Here is a 20,581-nt window from a genome sequence, read left to right as displayed (position 1 = left end):
GTTCTTTGTTTCAGAATGATGATGATGTAATTTCCTAAATTGATAAAGATGCAAGGCCTTTAGCATAACTAAGTGCTAAATACGGATGCTGAAGTATTACAAGGCATCTCATAAAGATGTTCAAAATCATGAAATCAGGAGTTTCTAGTTAACACTGTGCATGCGTGCTCAGTCACTTCAGTCATGTCCAGCTTTTTGCAACTCCATGGACTGTAGCCTGCCAGGCTCCTCTGTCCATGGGGATTCTCCAGGCAAGAATACTGGAGTGGGTTTCCATGCCCTCCTTCAAGGGATCTTCCCGACCCAGGGATCAAACCCATGTCTCTTATGTCTCCTGCACTGGCAGACAGGTTCTTTACCACTAGCGCCTCACTACTTTTAGCTAATCTGACTGTTCAATTAATAAAAAGATTCTCATCCTGGAGGCACTCCAGCTAAAGAGAAATTGCTATTCTTACAGAGCATATATCCTGTTTGGATGAGAAGAAAAGAAAGTATGTCTCAACTCTTGGCAAGAGAAATAAACAACTGAATTCTGGCCTAAGTCCTTGTTACAATCAATGACCTTCATTCCTGGTTTCATTTACCATGAACAGAGATAGTTATCAAACAGAAATAGTCAGCCACAGTCACAACCAAAGACCACACTGATTTTCCTAAAACAGCCTGTGTTATAAACACACCCATGTTCATGTAAGTGAAACAAAAGCTGAATAAAACAGTATTTTCTTATTCTTAACTACAAATGCGTGCGTGTGTGCTCAGTCGCTTCAGTCGTGTTCAATTCTTTGTGACCCTATGGATTGTAGTCCACCAGGCTCCTCTGTCCATGGGATTCTCCAGGCAAGAATACTTAAGTGGGTTGTCATGCCCTCCTCCAGGGGACCTTCCCGGCCCAGGGATCAAACCTGTATCTCCTACATTGCAGGTGGATTCTTTACCTCTGAACCACTGGAAAAGCCCCTTAGCTACATATGGTAACTAACATTTCCTATTCTTTTTTCTTTTTGTAAAGCCAGTTATAATCCAATGAACTGAATTCAAGATCAGATGGTGAGTCAAGACCTCAGTATGAAGAAATCTACCCTGTAGTCAAAAAATGATCAATTACGTAGCATACAAGTCAGCTCCCTGAGTTATCCCTGATCCCTGCTGATCACAAATGATGGTATAGAGACAGCATACCAGTCCCTCTAATTTTTTTTTTTTTTACCAAGTCCTATTTCACACTTCTAGAACCAGTATTACTACCAACACCACCACTGCAAGGGAATAATTAGAACAAGAAGAAAAAAAAAGTGATGCTTAACTCATAAATATACACTAAAAGTAGACCTTCCATGGGAGATGCATAAAATGAATGCCATCAAACATTTAAAGGCATTATACATACACGCAATGCTCATCATCTGACAGTCTTCATGTCCTACTCCACCCGCTACCCACAAAGTTTTACAAAACCCACTGTAATCTCAGTTGCCATTTATCGATTGTCAATCATCCAGAGAAAGTACTTCACTTGAGCTTCTACTCCTGATGACTCATTCTTGGGAAAACATCTCTTCTTTTTGAGTTATCATCTTAGGTAGGGAAAATAAGATATTTGAAAAATGTAGCATGTTGTCTAAAGCCAGTTATAATTCAATACACTGAATTCAAGATCAGATGGTGGGTCAGGAGCTAAGTATGAAGAAATCAACCCTGTAGTCAAAAATATCATCAATTAAACAGCATACAAGTCAGCTTCCTAAGCTATCCCTGATCCCTGCTGTTCACAAATGATGGGAGGTCTGGCTATACAGACAAGGGTCTCAATTCAAAATTCCAAGAGCAGGTGACAGGGCCCGAGGACCCACATTTCTCATTTGTCCCCAGCCACTTTAATCCAGTGTTTCACAGAAAACTAAGATAAAACTATAACTAGTAAAATGAACTCATGTTCTATTCTAACAGTGGGAGGGTACCGATAACTATAATTAGCTATGTCGACAGGATTTACTGAAAACAGCAAGGGACTTTACATAAATAATGTTCTGGTTTTTAAACCTTGATCTAACAAGGCTGCCTCTTAAAATTACCTTTTAAAAAGGTTTAAGAGTAGGATGAATAGCCCAGCTGTGGGCATACCTGCAGTGAGTTCATTCATGTCACTAACTGGAGGAGCCACTGAATCCTTCAGCCCCACCCACCCCCACACACACTTCAAAACAGTCAAAAAATAAATAACTCAGAGGACAACACTGGTCTATTTTTGGCTCTCCAAGAAGAATGAATTGAGTATCAAACCTTGGATGATTCGTCTATGGTATCTATTGTTGTTGTTGTTCAGTCACTCGGTCGTGTTTGACTCTTTGCGACCCCACGGACTGGACTGTAGCACAGCAGGCTTCCCTGTCCTTCACCATCTCCTGGAGTTTGCTCAAACTCATGTCCATTGAGTCAGTGCTGCTCTCTAACCATCTCATTTTCTGCTGCCCTCTTCTCCTGCCCTCAATCTTTCCTAGCATTAGGGTCTTTTCCAATGAATTGCATCAGGAGTCCAAAGTACTGGAGGTTCAACTTCAGCATCAGTCCTTCCAATGAATATTCAGGGTTGATTTTCCTTAGTATTGACTGGTTTGGAATATATGTAATCTATACCTTTGAATAAATATGAGAGTTTACTTTTTGACAGCATTTCACTTTTTTTACTAAACTTAGTCATCTTAAAAAAAAATATCTGGGTGATGGATGAAAGACTGCTGTTTGATAAGGCAGTTAAATAAGTGCCATTTCCAGGTGGGCGCTATGAAGGCACCTTTCCTTACAGGGACTTGAGTCACTAGGAGACAAGACCACCGCAGGACGGACTCCCGCAACCCGTGGGCCTGGCAGCTTCCACACAGGCTGTCCTGAGCCCTGCCAGCGGGACCCTTGGAGCCCTCTGCCATTCTGCACATGAAACAGGAACTCCAGCAATGAGAATCTTTGCCTACTTGGGAGTGACAGCTGAAGGGGAACCGCAGGGCTCCAGCCAGGTTCCCAACTGGATATCATACACATGAGAAAGAAGCTTCTATCGTAAGCCTTCTTTAAGATCTGGGACTGATCTGCTCCAGCAGGAAAGAACTCCAGATTTCCTTTCCAGGAGCAGGTGACTATTACAACTTGTGTCTGGAGAAAAAGAAAAGAGCCTGAATTTATACCAGGCTCCTCCAGAGAATCGGAGAAGGCAATGGCACCCTACTCCAGTACTCTTGCCTGGAAAATCCCATGGATGGAGGGGTAGGCTGCAGTCCATGGGGTCGCTAAGAGTCGGACACGACTGAGCGACTTCGCTTTCACTTTTCACTTTCATGCATTGGAGAAGGAAATGGCATCCCACTCCAGTGTTCTTGCCTGGAAAATCCCAGGGACGGGGGAGCCTGGTGGCTGCCGTCTATGGGGTCACACAGAGTCGGACATGACTGAAGTGACTTAGCATAGCCTCCAGAGAATACTAGCAAATTACCTGGAGATTGTGGGAAGATGGATATTAAAAAAAAAAAAAAAACACTTCAAGATGTTTATCACAGGGGTGCCACTTTAAGAAAAAACACTACCTTAAACATAACTGACCTGACCCAGAAGAGGCAATCTAGCTCCGTACCAGATTTACTGGAAGAGTCTGAAGTCTGTTTAGGTGTGGACTTAAAACCATGGAAATGATGACGATTAACTGCAATTAATTGAGTAATTAAAGTCTTTGTAATCTTTGCAGGTGTTCATATTGTTCCGTTTTGTTTTTACAAATCGCTTTAGATTATAATTCCAAGGAATAAGCCACTGGAAGTGAAGGTTGTTCATTAGACACTAAAGAATAAGCTGAAGGAAATACAAAAATGAAAATGTCACCATTTAAACATGGTGACAAGTTTTCAATCATACCCAAGGAGTGATACTGAATTCAATATAATTTACAGGAAAAAACAAAAACCAGCTACCTTGAAAACTGAAAGTCGATCAGTTGTGTCCAACTCTTTATGCCCCCATAGACTGTAGTCCATCAAGCTCCTCTGTTCATGGAATTCTCCAGGCAAGAATACTGGAGAGGGTTGCCATTCCCTTCGCCAGGGGATCTTCCCCACCCAGGGATTGAACCTGGGTCTCCTGCATTGGAAGCAGATTCCTTACCTTCTGAGTTACCTTAGGGGTATGCAAAATATAGCCCAAACAAAGTTCTGAAATAATACAAGGATTTGCTCAGAATTCAGAGGCAACAATGGAATCAGATTTGGCTTAAACATCTTAAAATCTCTCAAAAGCTTCTACCTATTATACTTCCAAGAACCAGAAGCGGAGTGAGAATGTAGAATTTTCCAGGGACAAGAAAGTGATCCTCTTTTAACAAAGGCTCACTCTTTTGTTGCCAAATGTGAAGCAACAGAGATTAAGAATAGGAATGTGGGTTCAAGTTCAGCAGTGTTGCTAAATGTTTTGAGAATGCAACGATGTTTCTTAAAATCAAGGACAAATGAAAGACCCTTGACACAGGGGTACTTCCTGCATCTCCACTGACATTACTGACCTTACCAGCCTTCTGGCTTTGGTCTGGATTTTGGCCACTATTTGGGGGAAAACATCCGACTTGTGTTTCACCCGTTTGTAGAGAAAGGTAAAGAAAATTAAAATACAAATACAGTCGGACCTCATCAGTCGTGGATCTCCTATTTGTGAATTCACCTACTTGCTAAAATGGCTCTGCTGCTGCTGCTAAGTCACTTCAGTCGTGTCCGACTCTGTGCAACCCCATAGATGGCAGCCCACCAGGCTCCGCCATCCCTGTGATTCTCCAGGCAAGAACACTGGAGTGGGTTGCCATTTCCTTCTCCAATGCATGAAAGTGAAAAGTGACCCCAAAATCAATAGTGGCAGCATTCTGTGGCCATTTGAGGACACGAGTAAAAGGGAGAAAGAGTATTTAAGTCCCAACATGCGTGCTTCCAGCTGAGGTGAAACAGAGTGGTGCTCTCACTCTATAAACCAGTATCCTCTTGCAGTCGATTTATTGCCATGGTTTTCGCATTTTTGTTGCTGATTTTGCTGTTGAAAATGGCCCCAAGCACAGTGCTGAAATGCTGTCTAGTGTTTCTGAGCTCAAGAAGACTGGGATGTGCCTTATAAAGAGAATATATGTGTTAGATAACTTTTGTCCAAGAATGAGTTATAGGGCTGTTGGCTGTGAGCTCAATGTTAATGAACCAACACTAACTTATTAAATGAGGTCTCTAAACAGAAACACACAGAAACCAAGGTTATGTATTGACAGGTGGATGAAAATGTGACCAGAGAATCACAGGCACCTAAGCCTCTTTTCCCCTAAGAACAAGAGCTCAGGATTTGCTAATTAAGTGTTCGTGGTGACTTCATACGTCTAAAAATGCCAGTGAATATAGCTTTCAGGAGCATCTATTGTTTCAGCAATTGAGGCACACTAGAAAACTGGATCAGATCTGACAACAGAGTTCTATTTACAAAGTTACCACCATGAGAAAACGAGTGTCACTCTTTCAGTAAAGAGCAGCCATTCCAAGGCCATCCAAGCTTTCCTATCAAACCAGCAACTCTCGGCAAATACACTGAATGGCCTTTGTGAGACTTAGTGGTTTTGGAAACGACCAGAGCCATTTCCCACAGATCATCTGCAAAGCTACTGACCTTTTACACCACGTGGCTGCCTGCATCGCAAACCCTGAGTGATGCCAGCCAAAACCCAGACCACAGCCAGAAGCTCAGTAACATCAACGGAAATGCAGAAAGTGTGCCTGGGTGGAGGGGTCTTTTCCTTGTCTTTGATTTTTAAAAGCATTATTGCCTTCTCAAAAAATTAAGCAACACTGCTGAAACTTCGCCCAGATTCCCATTGTTAATCTTTGCTGGTTTTTCTACAGCAATAGACTAGCAAGCCAGGAGGTTAAAAGTAGAGAATCATTTCCTGGTCCCCAGAGAATCCCCAGTTCCAGTTCCAGCTCTAGGATATATGAAAAGGTAAAAACATTTCAAGATATTTTAGGACTATTTAACCCAAACCCGATTCCATCATTTCCTCTAAATTCTGTGGGCATCGGTGTATTATTTCTACCTCCTGCTTTAGGCTATATTTTATCCTCACCCTAAAGTAGCCTGTTTTTACTGTAAGTTATGTTGAATTCAGCATCCTTTTTCTCTTTTCTTTCTAAGCTCAGTGAAAAGCAATGTTAGTATGATCACAAACAAGCTGCTTAGCTGAGAACTCGAGTCCATTCCGAAAAAAAATCCAGGCAGATAAGTGTCCTAGAATATTAACAGACACTGCCAAGATGGAGCCACGTCTAACCACGAACTGTGTATATTTATACAAAACTGTCAGAGCTTCATGAGCTATTTTCTTCGAAAGTCCCATTTTCCCATAAAAGCAAGAATTCAAAGTTTATTACTAGAACTACTTGTTCTACTGAGTAGAAAATTCTTCTGTTTCCAACTATAATGAAGAACATCAAGAATTACAAGTAGAATTGAGTCAGTAAATGACAGCTTGTAGAGAATGACATTTTCATCTATTAAGACAATTACTGATGAATGTGAATATGTAACTTAAGTAGATGGATATTTCTTCAGGCATTCAGACTCCTGAGATAATTTTAAAGCAGCAATTTTCAAGCTTTTTCACCCTCAGGACAATTATTGAAAAAACCTGGGAAATATTCAAACTCCATGTCTCTTTTATAAGTTAGAAATTGGCAGGATTTCCAAAGAGATGAAATATTCCTTTATTTTTTAACTGACTACATTGTTGCATGTATTATATCACAGAACTGTTAAATTTCAGAGCCGGGTGGGACTACAGTGCTTCAATTGGGGGTTATCAAAATGTGGCTGTAACTAACAAGAAGGGCATCTGTCAAGGGGTCTGTGAGCCCTTCTCTATGTCCAGACAACTACAGGGCACTTCATGGTAACTAAAGCATGGACCCTACTATGTGGTATAAAATATCACCTTTTACTTATAGTAATTGCCAATCCCATTGTCATAATGCCCTGGCCTGAGGACCATGGAGGAGAGAGGAGAGAGTTGGAAACGGGCAGGGATGAAGCTAAAGGCAGGCCCCAAGGATGGGGTAGTCAGAACAGTGGCTCCCAAAGTTGTCCTTGTCCCCACAACCCATGAGCCTGACAGGTTATTGGCAAAAGAGACTTGGTAGATGTGGAGAAATAAAGGATCTGGAGATGGGAAGGTGAGCGTGGAATGTACAGTGTAATCACAAGGCTCCTTAAAAGACCCAGAGGGAATTCCTTGGTGGTTCAGTGGTTAGGACTCAGCGCTTTCACTGCTGAGAGCCTAGGTTCAATCCCTGGTCAAGGAACTAAGATCCTAAAAGCCACTCAATGCAGCAAAAAAAAAAAAAAAAGAAAAGAACACATATTAAAATTATTCAGTAAAGATCTTGCTTGTGGAAGAGCAGTGATTTGGGGTGGATCATTGCTGGGCCTGGCAACTTAATCTTTGCCTGCCTGGTGTGCTACCTGCTCTGTCATGTCCAACTCTTTGCAACCCCAAGCACTGTACCCTGCCAGGCTCCTCTGTCCATGGAATTCTTCAGGCAAGAATACTGGAGTGGGTTGCCAATCCCTTTTGCAGGGCATCTTTCCAACCCGGGGATCAAACTGAGGCTCTTGCATTACAGGCAGATTCTTTACCACCTGAGCTACCAAGGAAGCCCTGCCTGCATGGTGGGTAAATACAAATTTAGTAAATGCTCTGTGGCTCTCGACAGGTGATGCATTATCTTTAATTTGACCAGGTGATTAAACCTGCTTTCATTAAAACATATGACTCTCTGGTTCTCTTGAAAAAAAAAAAAAAAAGAAAACCTATTTAAAAAAATAATAAAATTTCTCTTGATAAAAAAAAAGCCAGAGAAGGAGCTCTCATGGAAGAGAGGAAGATGGCATACTAATAGCTTTGTAGGTGGAGGAAGAGGCTGGGAACCAAGGAGGGCAGGTGGCCTCGAGGACTGGAAAAGGCAGGGAAACATTCTCCCCTAAAGCCTCCAGGATGGCGGCTTGGAGTATGCCTTGATTATGTAGCCTAGTACCCCCACTTTGGACTTGTCACCTCCAGGATACTACATTTGCATGGTTTTAAGCCACCAGTTTTATGGTAATTTGTTACAGCAGCAACAAGAAACTAATACAGAAGCCAACATCTAACTGACGGCATGTAAGAAGAGAAGGAGACAGTGAGATGGGGCAGGATCCAGGCTGTCATCGATTCTTCAGGGTAAGTCAGGGACCTCAGTCGTTGGAAACAGAATCATAGTGATTGGGGCAGGGTCTTGGCTGAGTCTCTAGGAAGTGAGGTTTGGCAAAGGCTAGGTAAGTTTGGGCCAGGACCCTAGTCCCAACAGGGACCCCACCATATAGATGGAAACCACGGTGGCTGCTCTGCCTCAGCGCCCAGGCATTCACGAGGGCGGTGAGAGGACAAGCAGGCAGTGAGTTCCTGCCCTGCCTTCTGCTGGAACTTCCGGGAAAAAAGGAGAGTTCCTTCCACAAGGTGAAGATATGAGTCTAGGGCTGTCAGCTGGAAAAACTGCCTAAAAAATAAAGAATCCAAGAGGACACAACTAGATGATGAAAACAGATTCGGACAGAAATCCAATTGCGTCAAGAAGCAAGTTTGACCCCTGATGACTTTTAGTTTTGAAGCAATACTTGGTGCTTAATCCAGTGTGAACAGGGTTGCCAAGTGAATGAGTCCTGAATAATACACAGTCATTAAGAAAATTCTCTCTTTCACATAGGAAACATTAGCTCTCTGGCATTTTGCTTGTTTAGTCGCTAAGTCGTGTCTGACTCCTTTGCAACCCTACAGACTAAAGCCTGTCAGGCTCCTGCCAGGTGAAAGTACTGGAGTGGGTTGCCATTTCCTTCTCCAAGGGGTCTTCCTGACCCAGGGATTCAAATCCACATCTCCTGCCTTGGCAGGCAGATTCTTTACCACTGAGTCACCAGGGAAGCCCATTTTAATGAGGGCAAATAAATTTGGGGGGAGGCAGATGGAGAGGAGAATAAAGGCGGGAATGCATGTGTCATATCTTTTGTTCAGCCAGCCCAATACTTTAACAACTCTTTTAAATACTTAAAAAATTAACACATAGGAACTGTATAACTATAGACATACATATAAAACAAGTAACCTATTATTACAGTAGTTCCAGGAGAGAATGGATGAGGCAGAATAAGCAGGTTTAGCATGGGCTAGTTTGAAGTGTTTCCATGATGAATGATTTAGTTTGAACAATAGCTAAGGAGAAGGCAATGGCACCCCACTCCAGTACTCTTGCCTGGAAAATCCCATGGATGGAGGAGCCTGGTAGGCTGCAGTCCATGGGGTCGCTAAGAGTCGGACACGACTGAGCGACTTCACTTTCACTTTTCACTTTCATGCATTGGAGAAGGAAATGGCAACCCACTCCAGTGTTCTTGCCTGGAGAATCCCAGGGTCGGGGGAGCCTGTGGGGCTTCCATCTATGGGGTCGCACAGAGTCGGACATAACTGAAGCGACTTAGTAGCAGCAGCAGGGGTTGTCTTAAATTGTCTGGCCCTGGAGGATTAGAGGAGTGTTGTTCCTGAAAGTAAGAGCCCCACAGAGGAGGAGGTTAGGGTGTGGGCTCTGGGTCGGCTGGTCTGCATACAGAAGGCATGATCATAGGTGAGTCATGGACTATCTCTAGGAACTGGCTGATGCTGGGAGGGGCAATCCTTCCAGCATTAACAAGGCCCCAAGATGTCAAAACTTCAGAAACACATGGTTAATACACTTATATTATCCCATAACACTTTACCCATGAGCTATTTTCTTGTTAATGTATTTGTGTTCTGTTTATTTTCTATTAGCCCCACTGGAATGTAAGCTCCTTAAGGCAGGATAATTATCTGCCACATTCACTGCTAATTCCCAGCACCTACAACCGAAGACGATGCTTGATTGATGTATATTGAAAGAATGAATGAATTTCTCTCCCTGGAATTGCTATTTCTGTCCCTTGCCCATTTTCCTATTTAATAATGCCTTGTAGTTTTCTTATTGCTTTGCACTTTAATGAATACAAAAATTAAAGCTTGGTCAGTGATGTGTTTTGCAAATATTTTTTCCAGTTTCTCTTTATTTTTTAAGATGGTCTTAGCCATAAAGAAGTTTTAATTTTTAGTTTCATGTAGTCTCAAAGTTATCAATATTATTCTTTATGGCTTCTGAGTTTTAGGTCAAGCCTCTGCAGCTCAATATGATATAAAATAGCATGATATTTTACTGTTTCATTATAATTAATCTTTGGGACAATTAGAAATGATTTTGTATGGAGAAATAAGGTGGGGATCTACTTTTTCCTAAATTACTAGCACTATATATTCAACAATCTACGTTCCCCACTGGTATAAAATATGTTCTTTAACATACACCAAATTGTGTATATATGTGTGCGGGTGTATGTTTATATTTTTATACACACACGTTTATAAACCCAGGTCTCCCACACTGCAGGCAGATTCTTCACCAGCTGAGCCACAAGGGAAATCAAGAATACTGGAGTGGGTAGCCTATCCCTTCTCCAGCAGATCTTCCTGACCCAGGAATCGAACTGGGGTCTCCTGCATTGCAGGTGGATATAAATTGGGAAGGGCATATTTTTTTCTGAACTCTCTATGACCCCTGACTAGTCTTATATCAATATCACATATTACCTAAATCACTATGAACTAATTAGCCTCTATTCTAACTAACAAGAGACAGGCCACACTCTATTACCAGATCATTAAAGGGGCCAGTTTTGCAGCTGATGTGAACAGCTGTATCAAAATACAGAAATACCTGTGAAGGGGAAGTAAAATTACCAACGTGTAACCCCCCCAACACATGAAATCAAACAGATACTCTGTTAATATAGCCCTTGTGATAGAGCAAAAGAGTTCAATCATTTGGTTTAAATCACTTTACCTTAAAAAAAAAAAAAAAGAAAGCAAAATAGAACTGCCACATCTGTATCATCTCTCTTTGGAGCCAAAGGTGATTCTACCAACCTATGTCAGCCTCGGGGCCAAAGTGAGCTACACCAGAGGGCCAGGGAATGGGTCCCCACAGCTACAGGGGGGTCAGGGTCACTTTTCTTCATCATTTTTGACCATCTCAAAACGGACACCTATAGGATGTAAATGTTGGTTTGGTTATGGAAGGCTTCCCTCTCCTCCTCTTCATTTTATTCACAGAATTTAATCTTGCAGATTAAAATACAGAGAAACTGAGCCTATGCCAGGCATCAAACCTCTCTGTCCGGAGTCCTTCCATCCCCGTCCACAAATGCACGCTTACACTGAGGCCTGACCACCTTCATTCAACTTCTCCGCGTGTAACATCTACGTCACGTATCAGCCCAACTTCTGGAAGGCCCTACCCACCATGACCCTTTGTCAATTTCAAGCATCACTTTGAGGACAACTTTCAGGAATCTGGGGGAAGGAAGAGGGAGCTTCCTGACACCCTCTGTGCCGTTTGTTGTTTCAGGAATGACTGCTTCAGCCACGCGCGCGTGACCATCTGCGTGTGAAACAACGGTGGTGAGCTCTTGTCAGCGGGAGCTATGACTTGAGTTGCCTTCAGTAGCTGGCACTGAAATATTAAAGGAGTCAGGGCACACACAGCGTGTGGAACAGTGGCTGGTCCCGCAAGTGCTCAAGACTCGGGAGTTCGTCAATATTCTTGCCAGCTCTTCATGATTCTTGTCAAGTCTACAGTCATGTGACGCATGGTCCTGGCGCATTTGAATGAAGCTGACAGGTCCCAGTGGACATCAGAGAGAACCCACCAGTCCTCAGTGCATAGATTACGTGTCAGAGTTACCATCAAGACAAGTCATAGCAATTTCCCTGGTGGTCCGGTGGCTAAGACTCCACCCTTCCAATGCAGGGGTCCCTGGTTCGATCCTTGGTCAGGGAACTAGATTCCACATGCCACAACTAAGACCCATCATAGCCAAATAAATAAATTAAAATATTTTAAAAAGACCAAACTCATAAAACAATATAAATATCTCTCAGCATCCACGATCCTGGCACATTGAAGAGTTCTCTGTGTCTTGTCTTATTTACTTTTAATCTTTCAGCGAAACCGTCAACCCCTGAATCAGAATGAACCATAAAAACGACAAACTAAACCTCATTTTGCTTTCTACCTAATGATAAACTGAATACAATGAATTTTATAAATAGTAGGCCCAGTTCAAACCAGTTCCTAATATCTACACTTCGTAAGAAAACCACTTTTCTTACATGAAGAAAACCACTCTTTCTTATATGCTTTTACCTGAGTTTTCTGTTCAACTATACTTTAAATTGTAGATGAGGGGTGAGAGAGAAGTGAAACCTCTTTATGAAGCAAGCTGTCAAACTGCCATGACGAGAAATAAGCTATTAAAGAGTATACTTTATTTAGTTAATGAGCCTATATAACCAACTAATAGAGATTAAGCTTCATCTGAAAGGGGAGGGGATGGGGAAGGGAAGAGAACTGAGCGAGTGATGAGAGCTGGTTGCCAGGGAAACTTCCTTTATGAAAAAACAGTCACCCCACAGGGTGGTCATAATTTTTCTCCTTTTCAGTTTAATCCAAGTTGTAGGAAGCAGGAAGTCAAAGGGGTGGGGGGCGTTAATCTCTCTCCTCTAAAGGCTTATATAAGATGGCTGAGAAGGGAACACTGTGCTTCCTTTCTCAGAAGCATAAACAGTCTTCTAAAAAACCTGAAAGAATATAACTCATTACCCAGACATCTGAGGATAAGTTGAAGCTGTAACCGTTTCAGAAATTAAAGGAATTCTAGGCCCTGAAGGATCTACACCATCTCACTGACTTGCGATCAAGGAGTTCTGGATAAGTTTTCTACCCAAACATGGCAGGGGAAAATCTGCCAATATTGTAACAGTAACATTAGGGCATCAAATTCTATTGACTTGTTTGTAATTCTTAAAATCTTTCGTTCCATAATTTATCTTCAAGAAGCTAAACAGGGGTTGGTAATTAGCGACTGGTTTGCATTTATTCTTATTTCAATCAATTATTACTTTTTTAAGGATGAACGCAGACGTGTGTGGCCAGAAGCCCTCGCACTATGAATGAGTCATTCACACCAAATGAAGTTTTATCAACTGACCCACAGGCCACTCATCCACCTGCTGCCAGGAGGGCGTCAGGCCTGGAAAGACCCAAACGGCCCCTAGAAGGCTACTCTGGAAAACAAGAGGACATATGTCACAATGGTATTTTTCTAACCTTACAAAAGAATTAGAACGTGAAAATACTTTCTCAGCAGAGCCTGGATTGAAATGGTATTTCATTCATCTTAGTCCCGGCTGGTTTTCATCATGTCCATTTCTGGGGAGCACAGATGATCTGTTTTCAAGCAACTTTAACATATTGGACACCTGAATATATATAGGTCATTAATCAAATGTATTTTCGGCCATGCTTAAAGTCACAGAAGTCTTGAAATCACAAGAACTGAGACAAGACACACTGTTCCTGGGCTTACTAGCCACTATGTTCCTGAGACAGTGTCAGGGAAGAACATGAGGATAATTGGCAGAGAAGCACAATTTGTTACAGCCACACAGATCTTCAATGGGAAAGCCAAGCTTCCTGGTTATCACAGTCCTCAACAGCTATTAACTTCAATGTCCCCCCTCCTTTTTTAAAATTTATCTCCAGAATATAGAAAAGGGGTCTTTATTTCAGTCTACCACTCGCTCTGTTGCTTGCATTATGGCAAAGGATGCCTCCTGTTCTAGCCTGATGTCTAAGCCCTTTGGTTTGGACACTTCTAGGCTATACATCAGAGAAGGCAATGGCACCCCACTCCAGTACTCTTGCCTGGAAAATCCCATGGACGGAGGAGCCTGGTAGGCTGCAGTCCATGGGGTCGCTACGAGTCAGACACGACTGAGCGACTTCACTTTGACTTTTCACTTTCATGCATTGGAGAAGGAAATGGCAACCCACTCCAGTATCCTTGCTTAGAGAATCCCGGGATGGGGGAGCCTGGTGGGCTGCCGTCTATGGGGATGCACAGGGTCGGACAGGACTGAAGTGACTTAGCAGCAGCAGCAGGCTATACATACACAGAGGCCTTCAGTTTGTGATGTGGTCACAAGAAAATATAATTCTGCTAAGACCGAGGCACCAGTCCCAGTCATCCATCAACCACTTCACATTACAACAAAATGAGAAGCTCATCAATTCACAAAGGTTCTATAAGCTTATATTAAAGGCATGATGGAAATTAAACAGCATCTTTAATCTACTGCAAACGTAAAATCCAGCAGGGAGAGAACAGGTGTAAACATTTCTGGCATACAATTCTGGAAGCACAATACAGGCAGCATTGTGTTGAAAGGCTCTTTGTCACAATAGATGGTACAATATGTTTTTTCCTGAGTATAGACTCAATAAATCAGAGGGAATGGCTGACCCTGAATCAACATGAATTGCTCAGTGAGATTATTAAAGACCCAAATCATTAAGGACTCAGTTCGACAGTTGATATTAAAAATGAATCTGTTCTGAAAATGCACCATATCAGACCTTTTTCTCATTTAGAGTCTGATATTATTTGTCAATGTAACTGCCTCTCCCTTAATCACATCTTCATGGTGGAAGATTTAGGCTCTGATTATGCTAAAAAAAAATGGAATTCTGTGTCATATTGACAACTGATTCTCAATGCTTCAAAAATTATTGGTAGAAGCAAAATAATTACTATTCAGGCTGGCAGTGAAAGATCCAGTGGCTGAAAGACCCAAAGGGTCTTAATGATCTGATAAGTGATTTACAATAAAGTCTTAAAACACTGGGGTCCCTTAATTTAAAAAAAATATGGTTTAAGAAAAGAAATTCAAATAGTATAAAAGGGTATATATTAAAAATGTTTTCTTCCTATTCTAAATGCGAATGCTTTCCTCCAAAAATCAACTCTGAGCAGTTTTCTGAATATTCCTCTAAACACTCCCTGTATATATAAGCATACACGTGCTTGTATAACCTATATAACCTTATTTAAAAACACAGGTATGAATACATGATAAAGGGACTTCCTGGTGGTCCAGTGGTTAAGAACCCACACTTCTACTGCAGAGGGCTCAGGTTTGATCCCTGGTCAGGAAACTAAGATCCCACATGTGGTGTGGTGTGGCCAAAAGATTTGTTTGTTTGTTTGTTTTTTAAATGCACATGCTACATAATGTTATGCACAGTGCTTATCAAAACCACCCATATAAGCACTTAACGAAGTAACCTTATCCAGGGCATAACATTTCCATGTAAGTATATGGGATAAATGGAACTTTCAAGGTGGAAACAATGTTAATTTCTAGATGCAACTTGAACATCTAGAAGCTTAGAATCAAGATGTCCCTCTGCAACTCTGTTGTTTTACTTACAGATGCCACTGCAGAGGTCTGACTGTTACTCACTGTTACTTGCTGTACTCTAACCCAGAAAAACTGTTTCTTTCTCTGCACAGGATGCATCAACTCTCTGGGTCATATGCAGAGTGGGTGGGGTGCTATAGCTGGGAGATGGATGGAACAAAATAAAATACAATTGAAGGGCCCTCAAAATCTCCTGCAAAACTCCCCTGAAGTATCCAAAATTCCTGCTACTGTCCACTTAGTTGTCCTCAAGATACAAGTCCACCCACCTCCGGTCACTCATCCACCCTTAATCTCCCAAGTTTCCACCTTTCAAAAACGCCATCTCCTCTAACAAGCTGGGGATGACTGAGAACAGAAGATAGTGAGTCACCACGGAGAGGGGCTGGGAATGGCTTTTCTGAATATAAATATGCATAATGCAGTGGCTGGAAAACTATTCCTGGAATCAGATGATGAGCTGCTCAGGCTCTTCATAAGGGACTAGGGTCAATTTACTTAGTTAAGCAAACTGCTCTTGGGAAGGTAGATATTTGGGCAAAGTTAAACAGTCATTTAAACATTATTTTAGAACAATTCCATTATTTGCATGTACTTTAGTTTTTAGATACATGAATTAATAAATTCCAACTCTACTCAGGAATGGCTAAAAGATTTAGCCACCCCCTTCAAGGACCTTTATCAAGGGTTTATAAACTAAAATAGCTGGAGTCCTTTCTTCCAAATAACTTGGCATCAATCGGCAGGAAATGTTCTGGTTGGGACTGCTTCTGAAATGCTCACTTCCTCTGCATTGACCCCATATCTGACCCAACACACTTTCTCCCCCGCTCCCCGTCCCCATCCCATCTGACCCTACAGAGACGCAGTTCAGACAGATGTTACCGATCCGTCAAAATCCCCTGCTGACTCAAGGAACTCCACACATTCCAGGAGAAGGATGGTTTCTTAAAACTTTAAGATGTTAGAAAACACTTCCGGCCGCATCCTAGTCCCTGAATGGGAGCCCCTCTGCCTACTCATAAGCCTTACAAATTGGGCTCTGGGCTCTGTGGTTAGTATGCTAGTGATGTCTACGTATATCATGCTCTTGCAGACAAGAAATTCCTCTTCTTTAATGATGCGCTTTTCTTAGGCTTCACTGGTTTGTTTTAAAGGCATCAGATGTCACATCTGTATGCAATGCAACTTCATCCCTATGTTAGAGAGCACTCCTGCAACCACTATGAGTGGAAACACCACGTGCAGCTGCCCTGAAATGTGTTCAATCTCACGTGCTTGTCACTATGGGGTCTGAATAAATGGTTATTGAGGGTGATGAAAAGAAAGGTATGTTGAATGCAAATGCATATGGACACGTTAGCTTATTAGGGTGTTATACCAAAAAAAAATCCCTAGATTTCTAAATTCATTGGCTTAACAATCATTTTAAGAATAATGATTTACTTAATAATCATTACTAATCAGAAATAATTTACTCAATATCAATAATCAGAAACATTTACTTAATAATCACGAACCTTTTAAGTTCCAGGCATTGGGATACATCTTGAGAATGCACAAATAAGACAATGCTTCAAGGGAGCTTACAGTTAGGAGAGAGACATGTGTGAGCAAGTGAAGAGCAAAAAGAGTGCAATGAAATCATTTATGGGACAGTGGGAAAAGACAGGAAGGACTGGTTTAATTCCTAGAGACAAGGCAGATTAGAAAGAGAATTGCAGCAAGAACTACTGAATTGCTTAGGAACTAACCAGCCTATTCAGAGAGTAAACAAAGCCACTGAAGTTAATAAAATCATACAATATCTCAATTTTTTATTTATGGACTGACAACTGGCTTACCACATTGGTATGTCGATGAAAAAGGATTTTGTTTAATAACTATCTTCAAAAAGAAACTCATTTCCAAAAATAAAATAACATATCCACATATATTAATTTAAAAAAAAACTTCTTTCTGTTGATTATATGAATATCAGAAAATAACGTAAGCAGAATAAATACATTTGGAATATAGTCACCTATTTTCATTAATTTTTAATTCATATCCCTCTTTAAATCCATATCTAAAGAATTCACTTTTTCTAATGTGGACCTATTATTTAAAATTTTTCATAAAATTACTTACACTCTTCAAAGTTGTATTTTATAATCACTAAATTTGAAACTGTGAACACCCGTGGTGGATTCATGTCAATGTATGGCAAAACCGAAGACAATATTATAAAGTAAAAAAAAAAAATTGTGAACAACTTCAAGAGAATTTTTTCTATTAGCCATAATATTTTTAACTTAGAAAACACTCTTTATGTAACTGCTTCAATACCTAGTATATTCAAAGTAAGTCCTGCTAAACAAAAACATTCTAAATTGTAAATTTTAAGTCAAAATATATAAATACTTCAGCCCAAGTATTTTTATACAGTTACTGTCATTTTGCTACGTTTCTTGAACAAATACTATCTTTCTTTGATAAATACTACCCTCCTTTTGGAGAAGGAAATGGCAACCCACTCCAGTACCCTTGCCTGGAGAATCCCGTGGAGGGAGGAGCCTGGTAGGCTACAGTCCATGGAGTCGCAGAGTCGGACACAACTGAGCGACTTCACTTCACTTCACTTCACCCTCCTTTTAAAAGATAAACCCTGTCAAATTTGTCTCTGTTGATAATTTTTAAAATGTTTATCTATATGTGAAAGCTGCAAAACAGTCTTCCCGGTCTCAATCCATTGCAGTACAGATACAAAGTTACCCAATTAAAAATAGGAGTTCCACCAAGATGCTGTTCACAGATTCAGTTATTCCAAAGGACAATCACAAAATCTTGAAACTATGAGTTTGTATACATATATACAATGTATATGTATAAGACATTACTTGTGTAAGTATGTATACATATACGTATATGTATGTATACATATACATATATGTATATATATAAGACTTTATTTGAGCTCTCATCATGTAATTTGTTCAGTTTCTTTCTTTCATAGGGATGTGATTTCAAGTTTTGTCTTCAATAACTGCAATTTGCTAAAAATGTCAAAAGTTGTTATTGTTTTGCACTTAAATTGTTGAATACTTTGATGAAAGATTTCCAGCTGCTTTTTTAACTTATACAATCAAAATATGGGGGATTTGTTTACAAGAAGCTTGATACCACTTTAGTATCCTTGTATTGATTTACAAAGTACCATCCTTAAAGGCTCATACAGTTCTAATACCCAATCAATAGAGCAGGTAGCTTAGAAGAACAACGCATGTCTGGAGTGAGGGGAAAACAAGAGAACAGAAGCAGAATCTTGCCAGAATCACATGAAAAGAAAGCTGAGTGATGCTGGACTGGGCTGAGACTGGAGACCATTTAATTTTCAGCAGATCCAAGCCACCAGAATGTGTCCTATCTTCCAGTGGTACCCAGCAGCCCTCACGTAGGAGCAGAAGTCACACTGATGTCAAGTTTTGCATCTGCAAGATGGATACAGCAGGCAAGGAAGGAAGGATGCTGGCAGGGGAGTGACCATGGAGATACTGGAAGGGGGCAGACTATAGAAGGAAACCCAGGAGGGAGGCACTGGGGGACCCCAGTAATGCCAAAGAAGAGGCAAGACATTTTAAAAATTGAGGGATTGTTGTCAGCTAGGCTGAGAACAGGTAGAAATTGATGTGTCAGAAGACAACAGAGTATTCAATGTATAGAAGAAGGTGGGGCCAAACAGTACAAACTTCCAATTATAAATAAGAAGGAGGGATATACTTTACAACACAATAAATGTAAATAATACTGCTGTATATTATAAATGAAAGTTAAGAGAGTAAATCCTAAAAGTTCTCATCACAAGTACCTATATGAAATGATGGATATTTATCAAAGGTATTGTGATACCACCTCATAATGTAAATGAATCAAACCACTGTGCTGTATACCTTCAACTTACACAGCCCTGTATGTCAATTCTATCTCAATAAAACTGGAAGGAAAGAAAGAAGATGGGGGATGACAGAAACAAGGAAGGCTGGAAGAAAACAAAGCTTGAGAGTCTGAGCCTCAAAGAGACAAGGATTTTGATTTCAAGATGTAAAGTTAATTATCCAGATCTAGCAGAATTCTAAATGCCTGCTTCCAGACAGCAACCAGAGAACCTCTCTACAACCCCCAGCCCCGCCCTGTAAAACATCAAATTTCCTACACCAATCAGGGCTGCCAAACCAGCTTCATCATCAACCTGCCTTATTTATGAAGCCCCATGGATTCACAAAGACAGAACATGGTTTTAAAAGTATCATCTTGGGAAATGGAGAGACTGGGCTAGCACATGCAGAAAACCAAACTACTGGATTTCTAATGTCTATGCTTGTTTCACACTGAGAAAATGGGGACAGCAAACGAAACAGACCACGGAACTTGAGACCTGAGACCTTCGGCTTGTCTGACACAAGAAAACAACAACGACAAGACTCTTTCACTTTACAGACAAACCAGGGAGGCCAGGTGCTGAGCTGTGACGGGACTCATCAGAGGCAGGAGATAGCCCAGCATCCATGGTTCCTTCCATTTGCAGCATCCTTAAATTAATTTCTTAAATAAACCCCATGAAGTGAAGTGAAGTAAAAGTCACTCAGTCGTGTCCGACTCTTTGCAACCCCATGGACTATACAGTCCATGGAATTTTCTAGGCCAGAATACAGGAGTGGGTAGCCTTTCCCTTCTCCAGGGGTTCTTCCCAACCCAGGGATCAAACCCAGATCTCCCACGCTGCAGGTGGATTCTTTACCAACTGAGCCACAAGGGAAGCCCAAACCCCATGAGATCACCCCCAAATCTCTTTCCAGATGCTGGACAAGATCTCCAATGAAACAGGAGGGAGTTTACACTGAATAGCCTCAATCTTCCCCATGAAATAATCTGAAAAACCATGTGGATTTCCATGATCCCAAGGAAAGGGCAGTGATTCCCTCAAAAAGACAGAAGTTGGTGTTGAATTAGATTATTTCCAAGGTTATCTTGGGCTCTATCCCAGGACTTAATAGTGTCTTTGCCATGCAGGAACTCAGATGTAAATCGGCAATCCAGGACACAGTCACTTAAAAGTAAATGTGCCGC

At 41.2% G+C, this 20,581-nt stretch overlaps 1 protein-coding gene and 1 non-coding gene across 3 annotated transcripts in view; one reads left to right on the top strand and one right to left on the bottom strand.

The window, feature by feature from the left end:
* Positions 1 to 20,581, bottom strand: part of CAMK1D (calcium/calmodulin dependent protein kinase ID) — a 391,644-nt gene that overhangs the window by 121,068 nt on the left and 249,995 nt on the right. The gene's annotated exons all lie outside the window — the stretch shown is intronic.
* On the top strand, positions 7,289 to 7,361 carry TRNAE-UUC (transfer RNA glutamic acid (anticodon UUC)). Its single transcript has one exon. It is a non-coding gene; the product is annotated as a tRNA-Glu (tRNA).

Source organism: Bubalus kerabau, chromosome 13, assembly GCF_029407905.1.
Source record: "Bubalus kerabau isolate K-KA32 ecotype Philippines breed swamp buffalo chromosome 13, PCC_UOA_SB_1v2, whole genome shotgun sequence".
Taxonomy (NCBI): Eukaryota; Metazoa; Chordata; class Mammalia; order Artiodactyla; family Bovidae; genus Bubalus; species Bubalus kerabau.
This window is presented reverse-complemented; position numbering and strand designations above follow the sequence as displayed.